This window comes from Chlorocebus sabaeus, chromosome 10 (genome assembly GCF_047675955.1).
Source record: "Chlorocebus sabaeus isolate Y175 chromosome 10, mChlSab1.0.hap1, whole genome shotgun sequence".
NCBI lineage: Eukaryota > Metazoa > Chordata > Mammalia > Primates > Cercopithecidae > Chlorocebus > Chlorocebus sabaeus.
In genome coordinates, this window is record NC_132913.1 from 51,130,329 (window position 1) to 51,147,429 (window position 17,101).

Here is a 17,101-nt window from a genome sequence, read left to right on the forward strand (position 1 = left end):
GCTGGGTCACGTATCTTCATATGTTGTGACTGATCCCTCTGCCTCAAATTTTCCTATGTTTCTTTGAGGTTTATAGTTAGAGTCTGTGTGGAGTTACATGGCTTATTGAATGATTTTGGTACAACTGATCAATATAATTAAGCAATCAAGATAACACAGGTTCTCAGGCTTCAGTTATCTCTTCAATTATAGAGTTTGTTTTCAAGAACTATAAACTTTCTTGAATATTATCCGACATATTATCTCAGTTTTATCTATGGAGCTTGAGTAAGTTTGTCAAGTTTAAAAGAGTCAAGATTCCCTCTAAGTCAGAATGAAGCAAATATGATATATCATACTGTTGTGGATCCTCTACTAAAGCAAAGATAAAATCAGCCAGGTCTTAGTTCTGTTTACCATGGTTGGTCTAGTAAATTTCATCATTATATTCCAAACTGGTGGTACACCAAATATTGCTGAATAAAGTAAGCAGTTTATCAAACAGGATATAGACTAAAATCTCATATTTGTTTAGTAACCACGTGTGTATGTGTTTATGTACAAAATCTGTCTGGGAGAACATCTACAATATAATTGAAGTGATTATTTCTGAGTGTTGGGATCATGGATTATTTATATATTCTTTTTATTTGCATACTTTTCTAATTTTTCTACAAAGAACAAGTATTACTTACGTAGTAAGACAAAAGTTAATTTTAAGCATTTTAAAAACTAAATCAGCTAAAAATGTTTGCTAAACTGAAAATAATCATTCAAATGGTGACCTAAAATTTCCAGCATATTGGCGGGGCGCGGTGGCTCATGCCTGTAATCCCAGCACTTTGGGAGGCCAAGGTGGGTGGATCACGAGGTCAGGAGATCGAGACCATCCTGGCCAACATGGTGAAGCCACGTCACTACTAAAATACAAAAAAATTAGTCGAGGTGGTGGCACGTGCCTGTAATCCCAGCTACTCAGGAGGCTGAGACGGGAATTGCTTGAACCCAGGTGGAAGAGGCTACAGTGAGCCAAGATTGTGCCACTGTACTCCAGCCTGGTGACAGAGCAAGACTCCATCTCAAAGAAAGAAAAAAAAAAATCCAGATTATTTGAGTTAGAGACTACATCTGTTAAATAGAGAACTTGCTTCATGTATTGTTTCTTCAAAACGTGCTGTAAGTACTCAACTACATTACTCTGAAATAAGTGTTAATATGTTAACTAAAAAAACTGAGGGAAGTTGTGAACCATTCTTTTTTTTCCCCACAAGCAAAATAGATTTCACTTTACATCATTATGGTTGGATAGTGGACAGTAAGAATCAACTACCAGGGGAAAAGAGCAAAGGGGAGATTTCAGGTCCCAAGAGGATATTCTGGGGCATTAGTTTCTACAAATAAACATTGAGTTATGTCAGGAATGTTATGCAGCCGTAATGCTGTCCATCCTGTATTCCCAGCTTTGTGGCTGGAAGCACCAGTTCAATGTTCTGAAATTTCACAGTTGTAAAAAATTCCCTTTTCAAAACGCCAACTTAATTGGAGTTAGTTATAAATTATCTTTGGGTGAAGAAATATGAAGAAACTACATTAAAATAGAAGATTGGGAGCACGAAGTCTAAACTTAACCTCATGATATACTAAGTGGAATGTTTCCCTGAAAGTACAGAATCTCATCACAGGTTTTGGTTTTTTTCTTCATTCCTTATCAAAGTGAAACTTTTATCATTTTGCTCCATCGTTCTGATCCTGCAAAGAGCTTTGGAAAGAGAATTTAAAAATGCTTCTCAACAGTAAAGTACTGGAAAAATCCTGAAGAGTTCTAAATATGATTCTTATATATTACTTTTTTCTTATAAAGACAATAGAATGTAGTGGCTAAGACTATACATTAGAGACAGACTACCTAGCTTCGTATTCCAGCTCCAATATTGATATGTGAACATGGAGAAGTTGTTTAAACTTTCTAATCCTCAATATCTAAACCTACAAAAAGGTTAACAATAAATGTGCATGTGTCATAGAATTGGTTGTAACCAGGAATTAAGATAAAATATGTGAAATTCTTAGCACAGTTTCTGACATGGAAATTACTCCATAATTATTAACTATATTTAATTTGACATATGTATGAAGCATTTACTATGTCCTGGGAGGTGTGTTAAATGCTACTCTAGAAAAACAACAATGAGCATTAAAGGCATGGTGTTGAGACTCAGAGGCGGGTGGATCATGAGGTCAGGAGATCGAGACCATCCTGGCTAACACAGTGAAACCCTGTCTCTACTAAAAATACAAAAAATTAGCTGGGCGTGGTGGCGGGCGCCTGTAGTCCCAGCTACTCGGAAGGCTGAGGTAGGAGAATGGGGTGAACCCGGGAGGCAGAGCTTGCAGTGAGCTGAGATCCGGCCACTGCACTCCAGCCTGGGCCACAGAGCGGGACTCCGTCTCAAAAAAAAAAAAAAAAAAAAGAAAGTTTTTTATCTCATGAGTTTTTAATTTCATGAGAGACAGGAACAAACAAGCAGTTATAAGTCATTGAGATGAGCATGATGATAAAGATGTTTCAAGGTGCTATCAAAGTATAGAGAAGGGACCCCAACACTGCTTCAAGATTTATGCTGGTGGTGTCTACATAAAGGCCAGAGTAGAATGAATAGGAGTTAACTAGGTGAAGAAATGGGAGACATGGCAGGTAACCCAGACAAACAAATAATCATAAGAGTTTATTAGTTCATGATACTGAAAAGTCTAGGGGGTTTAAGATGTAGATTTATTAGAGTTCTAATTTAATTTCCTTCTTTTTTTTTTTTTTGGTCTCTGCTTTGAGTTTGTTCTGAGGCTGGATTTTCTTATCAAAACAACTGTAGCAAAACAACTGTCAGTTTTAGACATTGCATTTACACACCCCAAAATAGAAAGTAATTGTTTCCCAACTGTCAATCAAAAAGCACAGGATTCATTTTGATTGACCAACTTAGTTTATGTGCATATTCCTGGACCAATACTTGGACACTGGAGATGGAGTCACAACAAATGGTTTGGGCATTCAAAGTATTCTTCTGTAGCTGGGGTCAACAGCATCCAGAAATCAAGCTGCTACTCAGTAGAAGAGAATGCATCCTGGGTGGCAAACAACAGCGCCCACTAGAGGCTACAGGATGAGAGACATGGTAGGTACATTCCAAGAGCAGGTATAACTTCAGTGAATCGAAAGCATTGTGTATGAGCAGACTGGGAATGAAGGATGGAATTAGAAAAGCAAGCAGATGCCGGTTGATGCAAGTTTTGCAAAATATTTTAAGAAGTTTGGACTTCTTTCTGATATAACAAGGGAAGACGTTTTTAAGCAACAGAGTCAACAATCATGATTGTGAAATCTAGCGCAAAGAGTAGATCAAAGAAAATCAAGATTGGCCACTGGAGATAATACAGGAGGTTATTAATTCAAATGTTAGTTAATATTGGCTTTAATGGGTGATGGCAGTGGGAATATCGAAAAATGAGTATAAAGATTTATTCCAAGAACAGAATTGGGAGGACCTGGTAGTTGATAGCTTGCTAGGGCTGAGGGAGAAAGGGGAGTCTATGATAATACCTGTACTCTTGGCTTGGGCGATTAGCAGGTGTTCAGGTCATTGACTGAGATAGGATTGTCAGTAAGAGGAATAGGTTTGGAAGTTAAACTAATACTCTTCCTGTGGAACATCTAAGTGGAAATATCAATATAGATGTAAAGCACAGGAATGTTAGATGAGCTTGAGATATTGTAAACACCTTGGAAATGATGAGACAATTGAGAGAGCACACAGAGAAAGAGAACAAAAGGAAATTCAAGATGAAAATGGAGGTAGATGATGCTGAAAAAGAGGAGCCCACAGAAGTGACTGAGAAAAGTTAGCCAAAGTTCAGTGAGCCAATAAAAAAGAGTATTTCAAAGTTAGGAATGGTTAACTCTCTAATGCATTAGAGATGAAGTAACAGAAATCGATTGGATTTGGAAACAAAAGTCGGTGGATATCTCAGGGAGACTAGTTATAGTGGAGGGGTAAAAATTAAAGCCAGACTGTGAACTGAACCATCCGTGGTAGGTGAGTAAATAGAGATGTAGATATAGATGACTCTTAATTTGGCCATAAAGGATTAGCTAACAAACATTTGAGAGATTTGTTGTTATTACTGTTTTTTAACATTAAAAAGCCTTGAATAGTTAAGTGTCATAAGGAGGGTATGTAGATGAAGATTTATCTAACTAGCTTAGAGAACCAGGCACTGTTCTCAGTATTTTGTATGTATTAACTTTTCCTAATACCATAAAAATCCTATGAGATAGTGTTATTATTGTCTACATTTTATAAATGAGGAAACTGAGGCCAGAGGTTAAGTATCTTTCCCAAAGTCACCAGCTAGTCAGTATATAGCTGAAATCAAACTATTGATAGCCTGACATTGGAGTCTGTGCTCTTAACTACTATGGTATATTACCTTCCCTGGGATAGGTTGCTTTTACTTTACTCTGCCAGATCAAATTAATGGTAGCAGTAACATGTATAGCTGAGAAAAGAAATACTTTCTGGTGAAGCAGAAGGGAATGAGATTCAACTGCAAATGAAAGAAAACTTAGGTAACTTTGTCCTAAAGAAAATGAAAATTTATTTTTCCGTCATGTGGAAGTCTGGGTAAATAGTATGTACTTACGTGGCACCACTTTTAAGTAACCTGATTTTATTCCATATTGTTGTTTCATTGTGCATGGCTAAAAGCCTCAAGGTGAAACTCTAGCTAGCCCTGTGGTAGCCAATATGGTAGCTACTGGCCGAGCGGTACTCTTGAGCACTTGAAATGTGGCTAGTCCAAACGGAGGTGTGCTGTAAGTGCATAATGCACATTGAAATTTGAATACTTAATACAACAAAATGTAACAAATCTACATAAGTTTTATATTAATTACATTTTGAAGTTATACTAATTTGGACATTCTGGATGAAATTAAATGTATTAGTTACTAAAAGTAATTTCACCTGTTTCTTTTTACTTTTTCAATGTGACTAATCGAAAATTTAAAATTATTTACATGGCTTGCCTTTTTGGTTTGCATTATATTTTTATTGAATATTAGTGCTCTAGACTTTACATCTAAGTTCCATACAGCAATATGGAAATAGGGAGAAGGTTACATCCACTACTTTTAAGGATGTCTCCCAGAAGTTACATGAATTTCTGCTTTCATTCCATGGCCACAGTTAACTGAAAGTGTAGATGGAAATTATAGTCTTGATTCTGGATGACCACATGCCCAGCTGCAATTGTGTAGTTAGGTTAATTCAGAAGAAAAGAGAAGTGGATGTTGGAGGACAATTAGCTAGCTCTGATACACTCCAAAGCACAAACAGGAGAATTAACTTTAGCCTTATGTGAGGGGGAGACATTTCCTGCTTTTGAGCAGAAGAAAAAGACAGATGATATTACAGCTACTTTTGCAGGTTTGATATTGAGAAGTTGAGAGAATTTTCCTCTAGTGACTCTGTGTGTGTGTGTGTGTGTGTGTGTGTGTGTGTGTGTGTGTAGAGGAAATGGTATCAGTTTGTTGTGCATGTGGGCCAGATTGAATCAGATTTAAGAAAAGTGATGGAGCTAAAAAATGCTGTGTTGGAAATCTGGTTGACATCAGAGGACATGAATTTATAGTGAAGCCAGTCTGCAGAGTTGGACCATTTTCACTAGCAGTGATCAACAGTGCAGGTGTATCTGAAAGAAAACCTAGTACTTACTTTTATTCAAAACTGAGGTTTTACTGGGAAAATGCCAAGGAAGAAAAACGGGATGAGGAAGTTGAGGATGTTGACACAAGAGCAGTTAAAAGGATGGACAATGGAGTCTAAACTGGAAAGGACAGGATGTGAAGACAAATGGTTGCTGAGAGATAGGGATGAAGTACAGGAATTGTGAGAACGGAGGTTCTAAAGAACAGCAGCAGTCGTTAGGTGAGAGAGTTGAAAGGGGAGGATGCTGTAGTCAGAGACTGGTTGATGTCAAAACTGAGTTTTTTCAGAGATGGAATAGGCCTAGGGGATGACAAGGTCCACACTGAGCCATTAGAATGAGTCGCCGAATTAAATTGGAAGAGGTCATTGGAGGTGAAGAGGTCAAGAAACTGAGGAATTAGGGATTTACTGGGGAATGTGGTTCTTCAGGTCTCAGTCTAGTCCGGTTTTAATAACTGTAAAATGAGATGTTCACAACCAATGATTGGTTGGAGACAGTTCTTTATGAATCTCTCCTGTGTCTGCAGATTTTGCAAGCAGAAACAGGGATTTTGTTCTGGATTATCATTACAAAGATATTTTTAGGGCAAAACCTTTGCAAGAAAGTGATAGTGTCTCCCTCTGGAATCAAGGTCAGGCATGCTTACTCTTTATTATAAAAATTAGTATGTACCCTAAATGCATAGTTGCTCTTCTGCAACACAACACAATGCATAGTTGTGTTGTCTGGTCCTCTTCACTTTGTTCTGTGGAATTGGGATTTGGGGAACCAGCAAAAATGCTGATACTCTGGCTACTGCTACTACTAGGAATTATGAAGTCCTTTGTTTCTGACCCAGGAGTCTTGTGTCTTCTGCCAGCATTCATAAACCTGTGGCAGACTAACTTCTTAGTCTGTATGCATTATAAAACAAGACTCTTCACAGTTTTTGATAACTATTTTCAAAGTTCATTAAGCTCTAATATATTCCATGAACTGTCCTTCTCCATTAGGGATATTGTTGCCTCCTTTCCTTTATTATCCTGTTATGCTGAACACCAGAGCCACACTCTTATTTCCATTTTTTTCCTCATTATGATATCCTCTTTAATATTTGTAGATCCTGTGCTATGCATTTTTAAAAATGGGAATGTTCCATTTTTATTGTTTAGGACTTGTAATTTATTGTTATGGGTAATTTTTTTCCAGAGTATATTTGATATAAAAATATTTGCTAAATATATGAGTGCTTTGGCAGTTCCAAAGCTTTACCACAATCAGGTGCAATCTTTTACATCTCATATACTAACTAAAGCAGGTGGATAAAATCAATTGGATGTGTAAATTCTTTAAATAATGGCAAATGGAGCAAATTGAATTTCAAAGTGGAAAAAAAGGTGAACCTGAAAAGCAGTGGTAAGAAGGTCATCAGCAGAATTAGCAAAAAAAAGTCTGGCAAAGTTACAGTTAGGCAGCCAGTAATACTCTATTGATCAGACTTTCTCAATCAATGAGGCTGTGCCTAGATTATTGATGCAAAGGTATTAAGCAAAATTTTATTTCAGCTAACTTGTTGGCTCAGATGTCAACTGAAAGTCATTTCCCCAGTCAATCAAATATACAATAAATCTAAACAGATTTAGCTCTTAAACATTTTTGTGTCTATTCTTTCCAATCATACAATTATCTTTGAGAAGTTAACAATTAAATTTTTAGATAAACAAACACATGAGGAAAGCACTTTCTACAAAGCAAACCAAACAGCATATTCCTAGGGGGAAAAGACAGATATGGAACATTATTTTTCTTTCTTGAAGATAATTTAATTGAAATGATTTGAAATGATCTATGTTTAATTCACAGGTTAGTTCACAGTTTTGGTATCCTCAATTCCCAGCATTCATCGATGTATTTCATAAGATCCATTGTGGTATCTGATACATCTAAAAGTTGGAGAACACAAATCATTGACAAGAATAGCAGACAAAACATGCTGATAAAGCGAGTGGTTTTTGTTTTGTTTTGGACAGTGGGGCAGCCAGTTGGTAGCATACTGACTGATGCATTCTGGAAAAATAAATTTCTCCTTTCTCAGGGTGCCTTTTTGGTTGGCGATATTAATTTTCTTATTACTTTACTCATGTCTGAGTCTATACCTTTTTGCTATTCCCAGCATCATCTGGGAATTGTTTTAATCATTCTAATGTTTTTATAATATTAGATACTTTATAATACTGACCCTTATATCACCTCTCAGATTTTGTAATTTTGCATATTTGTCACTGCATATTTTTCTCAGATTTAGTGATACTACACATTTTTCACTACCACCCTAAAATGGTGCCTATTTGTCTTTCTTTCTCTCCAATTCAACACCTATTCCTTTCTTCAGTGGGAGAGAAGAATATCCACACGCCAGACCTGCCCCTACTAACAACTCAGAACTGGCGACACTATCCTACAAAATCCTCTTCTTAAGAAAAGAAAACCTAGAGTGCAAAAATACATACCCCCAGCTGATGTTGGTTTTACATCTGTGAAATTCCAGGCTTTGCTGCATCTATGTAAATTTTAGGGTGATATCAATATATAACTGACACTGAAACTGGGAGTGTGAAAAGCCATCATTCCATACAGTTTGAAGTTCAACCTGTTCTGTTGTTTTATTTTCTAATTGTTTAATGGATCTACATCATCTCTTATTAACTAGATTGTAAGCTTCTTTTTAGAGACATGAAACATATTTTCCATTTGTTTATGTTATCTGTATAACCCCAAACAAGGATGGAGACAGTAATGGTCTTTATAAACACTTACTGATATGGCTTTTTTCATCATGAGGATGAAGCACAAAGACTAAAATTTATTTTAAAAATACTTAATAGCTGGTAATTTTGAAGCTCCTGTGAGTCTCCGTCCAACACCTAGAAAGCTTCTGTATTTTGCCTAACTAATCGCTTCTTAAACAAACCAAGGCAAAACTATAATCATTTTTTTTTTTAAATCTACTTCTGAGCTGGAGCGGTGACTCACACCTGTAATCCCAGCAATTTGGGAGGCCGAAGTGGGCAGATCACCCGAGGTCAGGAATTCGAGACCAGCCTGGCCAACCTGGTGAAACACAGCCTCTACTAAAAATACAAAAATTAGCCAGCTGTGGTGGGCGTGCCTGTAATCCCAGCTACTCTGAAGACTGAGGTAGGAGAATTGCTTGAACCCAGGAGGAGGAGGTTGAAATGAGGCGAGATCGTGCCACTGCATTCCACCCTGGGTGACAGACAGAGACTCTGTCTCAAAAAAAAAAAAAAAAAAAAAAAAATTCTACTTTTACTATTGACTGTGCCTCCTTTACTTTTCAAGACAAATAAATATGAAATTTTAAAAAAGCATTTAACTCAAGTCAAAAAACAATTCCCTCCAAAACATCATTAAAATAAAAACATACTTTCCAGATCAAAGAAGTTGTTTTCTCTTTCTCATTTTAAATGAGAACTGGTCAAAAATCAGAAAAGAGAAAAGCAAATGCCCTAATCAACTATTATCAAATGCTTTTCTCTACCAAAGATGAAACATTTATAAATTTACAAAATGAAATTTCTTTGTGTGAATTTTTAATGAGTCTTTTCAGAAGAAAATGCATTTTTATAAATTAAAAGTAGGTTGTCAAACTCCAAACTGATGCCAGTTTTACAGCTTTAAAATGCCATGCCTCACAACATTTAAATCTCAGGCTGTCTTCAGTAGTACACTGGATTGAAAGCTCTTGCCGATGAATGCAGGGTGGCTGATAAGATACTGTCATAACAAGCTTTATTCAACACTATTCACATTTTTGTTTACAACCGAGGTAATATGAAGGATACTGGTTCGGAACTATATTAGTTTCTTAGAGTTGCCCTAACAAAGTACCAAAATCTGGGTGGCTTAAAAAAAACAGAATTTATTCTCTCAATCTGGAGGCTGGAAGTCTGAAATCAAGGTGTCAGGAGGGCCATGTTTCCTCTGAGACTCCGGGTGGAATCTTTCTTTGCCTCTTCCTATCTTCCTACCTTCTGCCAATCCTTGACATCCCTGCCCTGCAGCTACCTCTGCTGTCACATGGAGTTCATCCTATTTGTCTGTTTCATGTGACATTTTCCTCTTCTTATAAGGATACCCATCATATGGATTAGGGCCCACTCTAATGACTGCACTTTCAGTTGATTACATCTGCAAAGACCTTATTTCCAAAAACAGTCACATTCATAGCTCTCCAAAGTTAGGACTTCAATTATATCCTTTTAGGGAACACGATTCAATCCACAACAGATGTAGGAGACAGTGAGCTTCAACCCACAACACATGTAGGTGACAATGAGTTTAAGCTTCAGAATTAGGTATGCAAATTTATTATTAAAAATACTTTTAAGAAAAACAATTATTGTTTAGCAATCATAAAGTTTAAGCCAGGAATATAATGGACTTTCCCACTTGTATTGTTGACACTAATACAAACTTCCTGTTGTTTTATCTTTTGTTTTTCATTTATTAGTATAATATTTGGAAAATATATTTGAAGGTTTCAAGTTTTTAACTTTGGAGGTCATTTTGCTCCTCTATCATCCCTTTAAAACTTTTATGTCTCTTCTGTATAGCATAATTATTTTTCAGTGCTATCCGTTTAAATGACCTAGATTTTACAGCATTTATATTTAGCAGCTAGTCAGTAACAATATTTTGGGGGCAACTATAGCACCTTATATATTAAGAATCTCAAAATGTTAAAATTTTGACCTCCTGCTGATGAAGCACCTAAATAATAAATTTTTCACATTTCAGCTAAGGTTGGAGGCATACAGATTTGTCTACTTACACTAGCACATTTTTAGCATCAGCAATAATTCTATTTGGTGTCTTTGAGTCTGGTTTTAATACTAGTGTTACTTTGTTTTTGGAAATTGACCTCCGTTTTAGGGATTAAGTACAGAGTGATAAAAATACTAGACGATACTTTAGGATAAATAGAGATATAAATAAATAATGTGTATGAGAATGTATAGTTTCTCTTTCTCTGAAACTTGACTTTGTGAAATAAATAATAAATCTGAGATAAATAGCACTTTTAATATAAAAAAAGAAAAAGATTGTCATATACCTTGCATCTACATGAATTAAGAAGTTGACTTTTTTTTTTCCTGTTATGTCTGAGGTTATTTTTTAACTAAGTTGACTGGATATTTCATCTCCTTATAGTCCTGGTCAGACTGATTAACTTGTGTTCAGTAGCAGATAAATGAATATATTACAATGAAATATTTTAATTTAAAAGTTTATAAAACTATGCTGCAAATTTGAGTGGTTTTGAAACTTATACTTCCTCATTTCATATTTAATTGAAACACTAAATCTCTATTAGCATGTTTATGTATAATCTTTTTATTTTACTTATTGTAAAAAGCAGACATCATTTTAAGAATCTAATGTGTGGTATGAAACATCCAGTTGTATCTGTTTGTGATTAACCATAAAGCTTCCATATGTGGTGCCTCTCTTTGGATTCAGGCTGTCCACAGTAACTTGATCAGGGGTATAATTACACCCTGCTTGAATCAAGAAAGTCAAATAATGTCAAAAACAATCATTTTACTTGGAGACGTCTTGAAAATTAAAAGCTGAAAAAATGCAGATAGCATGATGTTAACATCTCAGTGAATCAGGCTGATCTCCTGGTATAACTTGGAAACTGAAATGGTTGAAAGCTCTGTGGTAAGATAATGCTGTAGGGAAACACAGAGAAGCTCATGCATTCAAAATACATATATTTGTTGGCTTTTAGTTAGTGTCTAAACTCAAGTTCCTGAATTTTTTAAAAATAGTGGCTGGCACTGGTACAGCATCTTCTGATATACTTAGTCTTTATCCACTTTCAAGTATTGGAATCAATAAAATGATAGTATTGACTCAAGTAATATCAAACTGAAATAATAATATCTGTGAGAGCTTAATAATCACACAATTCAGACCTTACATTAAAAAAAAAAAAAATCCAAGAAATAGTAAAGTCAGATAACTTAGAAAGGAAACACCACTAGTTTCTGGCAGAACCAAGAGCAGAATTTCTAATTTCTAGGATAGAACTTGATTTTTTATACTTCTACAGCTTTGGAAGGTCAATTACCACAGGAAGAAAGCCAGGATGGTCAAACTGAAATGGTAAACTGTGCTGCATTACAATATGAAGATGGAGGGGAAGCCTGGTTAGGACCAAGACGGAGTTGAGTAGAACTACTACTACCAGAGACCCAAAGTTAACAGCCAGCCAGGAAGGGGTAAAGTCAAAGCCAATTACGCAGATGTGGAGACAAGCCGTGAGGTAAGCATGGATCATACAATTCACAGGACAGATATTTTTCAGAGGTCGTGATGCTTCTTTCTTAGGCTGTCTGTTTTTCAATGTAAATGCCTTACATCTCTTGAACATGTGCATTGGCCAGCTTCAAGCTGCTGTCTGACATACACTCTCATCTCTTCAACTAGACTGCTATTAGTTTATTGCAGTAGCTATACTGCTATATGTATATAGGGTGTGTGTACTTGATAATCGCTGTGAAATTCCTAAAAGTAAAACTTGAGTAAACGTATCAGAGTAGAGATATTCTTATACATATCATACATTACATTGTAAGCACATGCCATTTCACATTTTCCCAAATTAGGTTTTATTCAAACTCTACAAAATAAATAGATAATAATATAATGTTTCATCTGTATATATAAAACAATCCTATGCCATAGATGTAGCATATTGAAATTTCCTTTTGCTTCAAAAAAAAAAAAGGATAAAAGTGTATCTTGCTTAGGTTACTTCTATTTAAAAATGAATAAAATGAATACAAATTTAAACTTTAACTTTTTAAATTAAACTGATTTGTTTTGTGTATTTATACACACTACATTTTTATAAAATCTAAAATCTAATAAGTTTTCTTGGCTTTCCCCCTTAGCCACAATTATAGACTATTTCAGCCATATATATCCTCTGTCTCTTTCTCACTTCCTTTTTCTTTCTTTATCTCTCTCCTGAGTGCCCAGGATCATCTAGAGCTACAGAATAGAAAATTCCATTTTGGACTCTTAACCAAAAATATCCTCCCAACAATGCTTACCAGGTTAAACTTGGGACAATTTATGACTGAGTGCTGTCTGAGTAGGTTGTTCATGGACCAACCTAGGTTGTAAGTTGATTCCCAAGCTATAGAGGTCCTGCCCCATTATTTGACATTCTTGATTCAAGCAGTGTGTAATTATAGGCCTAATCAAGTTTCAATTGTCAGCCTTAATAAGAATCAGAAGCTTGAATTTCATTGTCAACCATCATTTAGTTTCATAAGGAATGGAGTGCGGAGAATGATGTGGCCTTTCGGAGTGAGTTTGCTGCATTTTATATTAGCTGAATTCTCCAGTGTACTCCCTCTCTACAATAGTCATAAGCAAACTGCATAGGTGCAAAGTTTGTTTAATTATAAGACAGTATAGATGAAATGATTTTGGGGTACCTGAAAACATTTACTCTTAGATACCTCTCCAGCCTAATTGACTAATGCCTGCAGTTGATGTTATGATCTAAACACATCGGGGGCAAAGTAATGCCCAGAGATCTCTCAGCATAAATGGATTTATCTACTTATTTCGTGGGATGAGTTCTGATAGAGGATTTGGGAAAAACAATGTAGAAAGGGGAATCTAAGGGTGAGACAATTTTGCTTTCAGCCAACTTAGGTTGTAGTCATTTTCCCCAGAAAAAATCCTATGATGGGCTCTGGGTACCCAAATATGTGAGCTTTTATGATTGGGCATACGGTAAGGAAAACAATTTAGCTCAGCATTTACCTCTAGGGATAAAAATATAAGCATCTCCTGAAGAAGGACGATCTGCTGGGAGAAATCGCTGTCTATCAGATATTTACTGACCCTCTGCTGTGCACACAGCACAGTATTTTGTGTTCAGAGTTGAAGAGACTTTAGATTTGTTACTCTTTCTAAGACGATTTGTCTGTTGTAATAACAATAGCCTTTTGAAAAGTGGCTGTTCTTTATTTCACCTTTTGTTCTCTGCCATTCTAAGTGATTTTCTTGATGATAAAAACCCTTCTATTCTAATTTTGGTTTTCCTTCCTTCAAATTTAAAGCTATTTGTCATTACAAAATTTTATAAAAATTGTATGTTTTGCACAACAAAATAGGAGCAGACAGTTGTGGGTATACTGCTGTTTATGGTGTCAGAATCATGTTTTGCATAGCACAAACTTTTAGCAATTATAACATTATAAGGGAAAGATTGACTGCTATAAACTTTGCATTCTTATTGTATAGACAGTATTCAGCAGTGGTTAAGAGCACAGAATTGAAGACAGACTATGTGGGTTCAAATTTCAGTTCTGTCATTTATTAGTAATATGACCTTGGGCAAATTATTTAATTTCTTTATTCTTCAGTTTCTTCATCTGTGAAATAAAATGATAATAATATATCAATCATAAAGTTGCTATGGGAATTAAATAAGTTGACCCCGGTAAGGCACTTAAAATAGTGCCTGGTACACTAAAAATACTTATGTGTTTGCTAAATAAAAAAAGTAAGGACATTCAGTAGTCCAAAATATATTTATTGTCTCTCATTTTTTTAAATTAAGGTATAATACACTAACTCTGAAATGCTTAGTCTTCAAAATAATACCAATATAACAAACGCTTGGAGACTAATGTCAACTTAAATAATTTGAGAATTTTAAGAAAATGAGCAGCCAGCCATCATGCTACCATGTGAAAATTAGATCACCAAAAGTGAGAATTGCCACTTAGAAATTACTTTACCAGTATGCTTAGAAATGGATGGATATGATTGTGTGGGAGGAGCTACTCACAGCCGTATTTAGTGTGATACCCAACAGGTGCCCTGTGTTGCCTTGATTTGTGATGCTGATCAGATCTTCAACTATTTTTTCTAGAGGCTTGAAGATTGGAGCATTAAAGAAAGTGATATGTGGAAAATCTATCTGTTGAATTGACACTGCTGCTGTAAAATTAGTATGATGTAGCTTTTCAACAGTTCTAATGCAGAAGTATCATAAAATAATAAACTCTGAAGACATTCTCTTTCCTTGGTAACTAAAATGTGTTCATAGCTTCTTGTTTCAACATCAGTTTTTTGCCTGTTTCAAGGAACTTTGTTAATTGACAGAACTATTCAGTAGTTCTACATTCTGAATGTGAAATACAAGGTAAACACTGAAGAACACATTCAGTGTTTCCTGAATTGAATAAGAATTGTCAACATGTATATACCTTCATTTTATACATTTTCTAACCATTTAGATTTATAGTTCATTAGATCACACCCAGCACGAATGAGGCTTGAAGATTGGAGCATTAAAGAAAGTGATATGTGGAAAATCTATCTGTTGAATTGACACTGCTGCTGTAAAATTAGTATGATGTAGCTTTTCAACAGTTCTAATGCAGAAGTGTCATAAAAGAATAAACTCTGAAGACATTCTTCTCTTTCCTTGGTAACTAAAATATGTTCATAGCTTCTTGTTTCAACATCAGTTTTTTGCCTGTTTCAAGGAACTTGTTAATCGACAGAACTATTCAGTAGTTCTACATTCTGAATGTGAAATACAAGGTAAACACTGAAGCACAGATTCAATGTTTCCTGAATTGAATAAGAATTGTCAACATGTATATACCTTCATTTTATACATTTTCTAACCATTTAGATTTATAGTTCATTAGATCACACCCAGCACGAATGAGGTCTCTCACATATCTCTTTCTTCAAATTGTTTCTTATGGCCATGGTAGATCTCAGAAGTACAGCTAAAGCACTTGATCCTTTAGTTTATTAAGATATTTCAGGCAGGGCACGGTGGCATACACCTGTAATACCAGCACTATGGGAGTCTGAGGTGGGAGGATCACTTGAGCCCAGGCATTCAAGATAAGCCTGGGCAACATAGGGAGACCCTATCTCTACAAAAACATCTAAAAATTAGCTGAGTGTGGTGGCACATGCTTGTAGTCCCAGCTACTTGGGAGGCTAGGGTGAGAGGGTTGCTTGAGCCCAGGAGGTCGAGGCTATAGCACTGTATTATTCTGCTTTCATGCTGCAATGAAGAAACACCCAAGACTGAGTAATTTATAAAGAAAAGAGGTTTAATTGACTCACAGTTGTGCATGGCTGGGGAGGCCTCAGGAAACTTATATTCATGGTGGAAGACACCTCTTCACAGGGTGGTAGGAGAGAGAAATGCCAAGCAAAGGGGGAAAAGCCCTTATAAAACCATCAGATCTCATGAGAACTCACTCACTATCATGAGAATAGCAGCATAGGGGTAACAACCCCCATGATTCAATTACCTCTTACTGGATCCCTCCCACTACATGTGGGGATTATGGGAACCACAATTCAAGATGAGATTTGGGTTGAGAAACAGCCAAACCATATCATTCTGCCCCCGGCCCCACCCAAATCTCATGTTCCCACATTTCAAAACACAATGATGCCTTTCCAACAGTCTCCCAAAGTCTTAACTTATTCCAGCATTAATCCAAATGTCCAAGTCCAAGCTTTCATCTGAGACAAGGCAAGTTCCTTCTGCCTTGAAAGGAGCCTGAAAAATAAAAAGCAAGTTAGTCACTTCCTGGATAAAATGCAGGTACAGGTATCTGGCAAATGCACCCATTCCAAATGGGAGAAACTGGTCAAAACAAAGGGGCTAGAGGCCCCACGCAAATCCAAAATCCAACAAGGCAGTCACCAAACCTTAAAGTTCCAAAATGATCCCCAGATTATGCTGATGCAAGAGGTGGGCTTCCACGGCTTTGGGCAGCTCTGCCTCTGCAGCTTTGCAGGATATAACCCCCATCCTGGCTGCCTTCACAGGCAGGGATCGACTGTCTGCAGCCTTTCCAGGCACACGGTGCAAGCTATCGGGAGATCCACCATTCTGGGGTCTGAAGGATGGTGGTCCTCCTCTCACAGCTCCTCTAGGTGTGCCCCAGTAGGGATTCTGTGTGGGGGTTCAAACCCCACATCCCCTTCTGCAATGCCCTAGTGGAAGTTCTCCATTAGGGCTCTGCCCCTGCAGCAAACTTCTGGCTGGACATACAGGTGTTTCCATACACCCTCTAAAATCTAGGTGGAGGTTTCAAACCTCAATTCTTGACTTCTGTGCACCCACAGGCTCAACACCACTGTAAGCCACCAAGGCTTGCACCCTCTGAAGTAATGGCCCAAGCTGTACATTGGCCCCTTTTAGCCATGGCTACAGCTGAGCTGCTGGGACACATGGCACCAAATCTGGAGGATGCACAGAGCAGGGGGGCCCTGGGCCCAG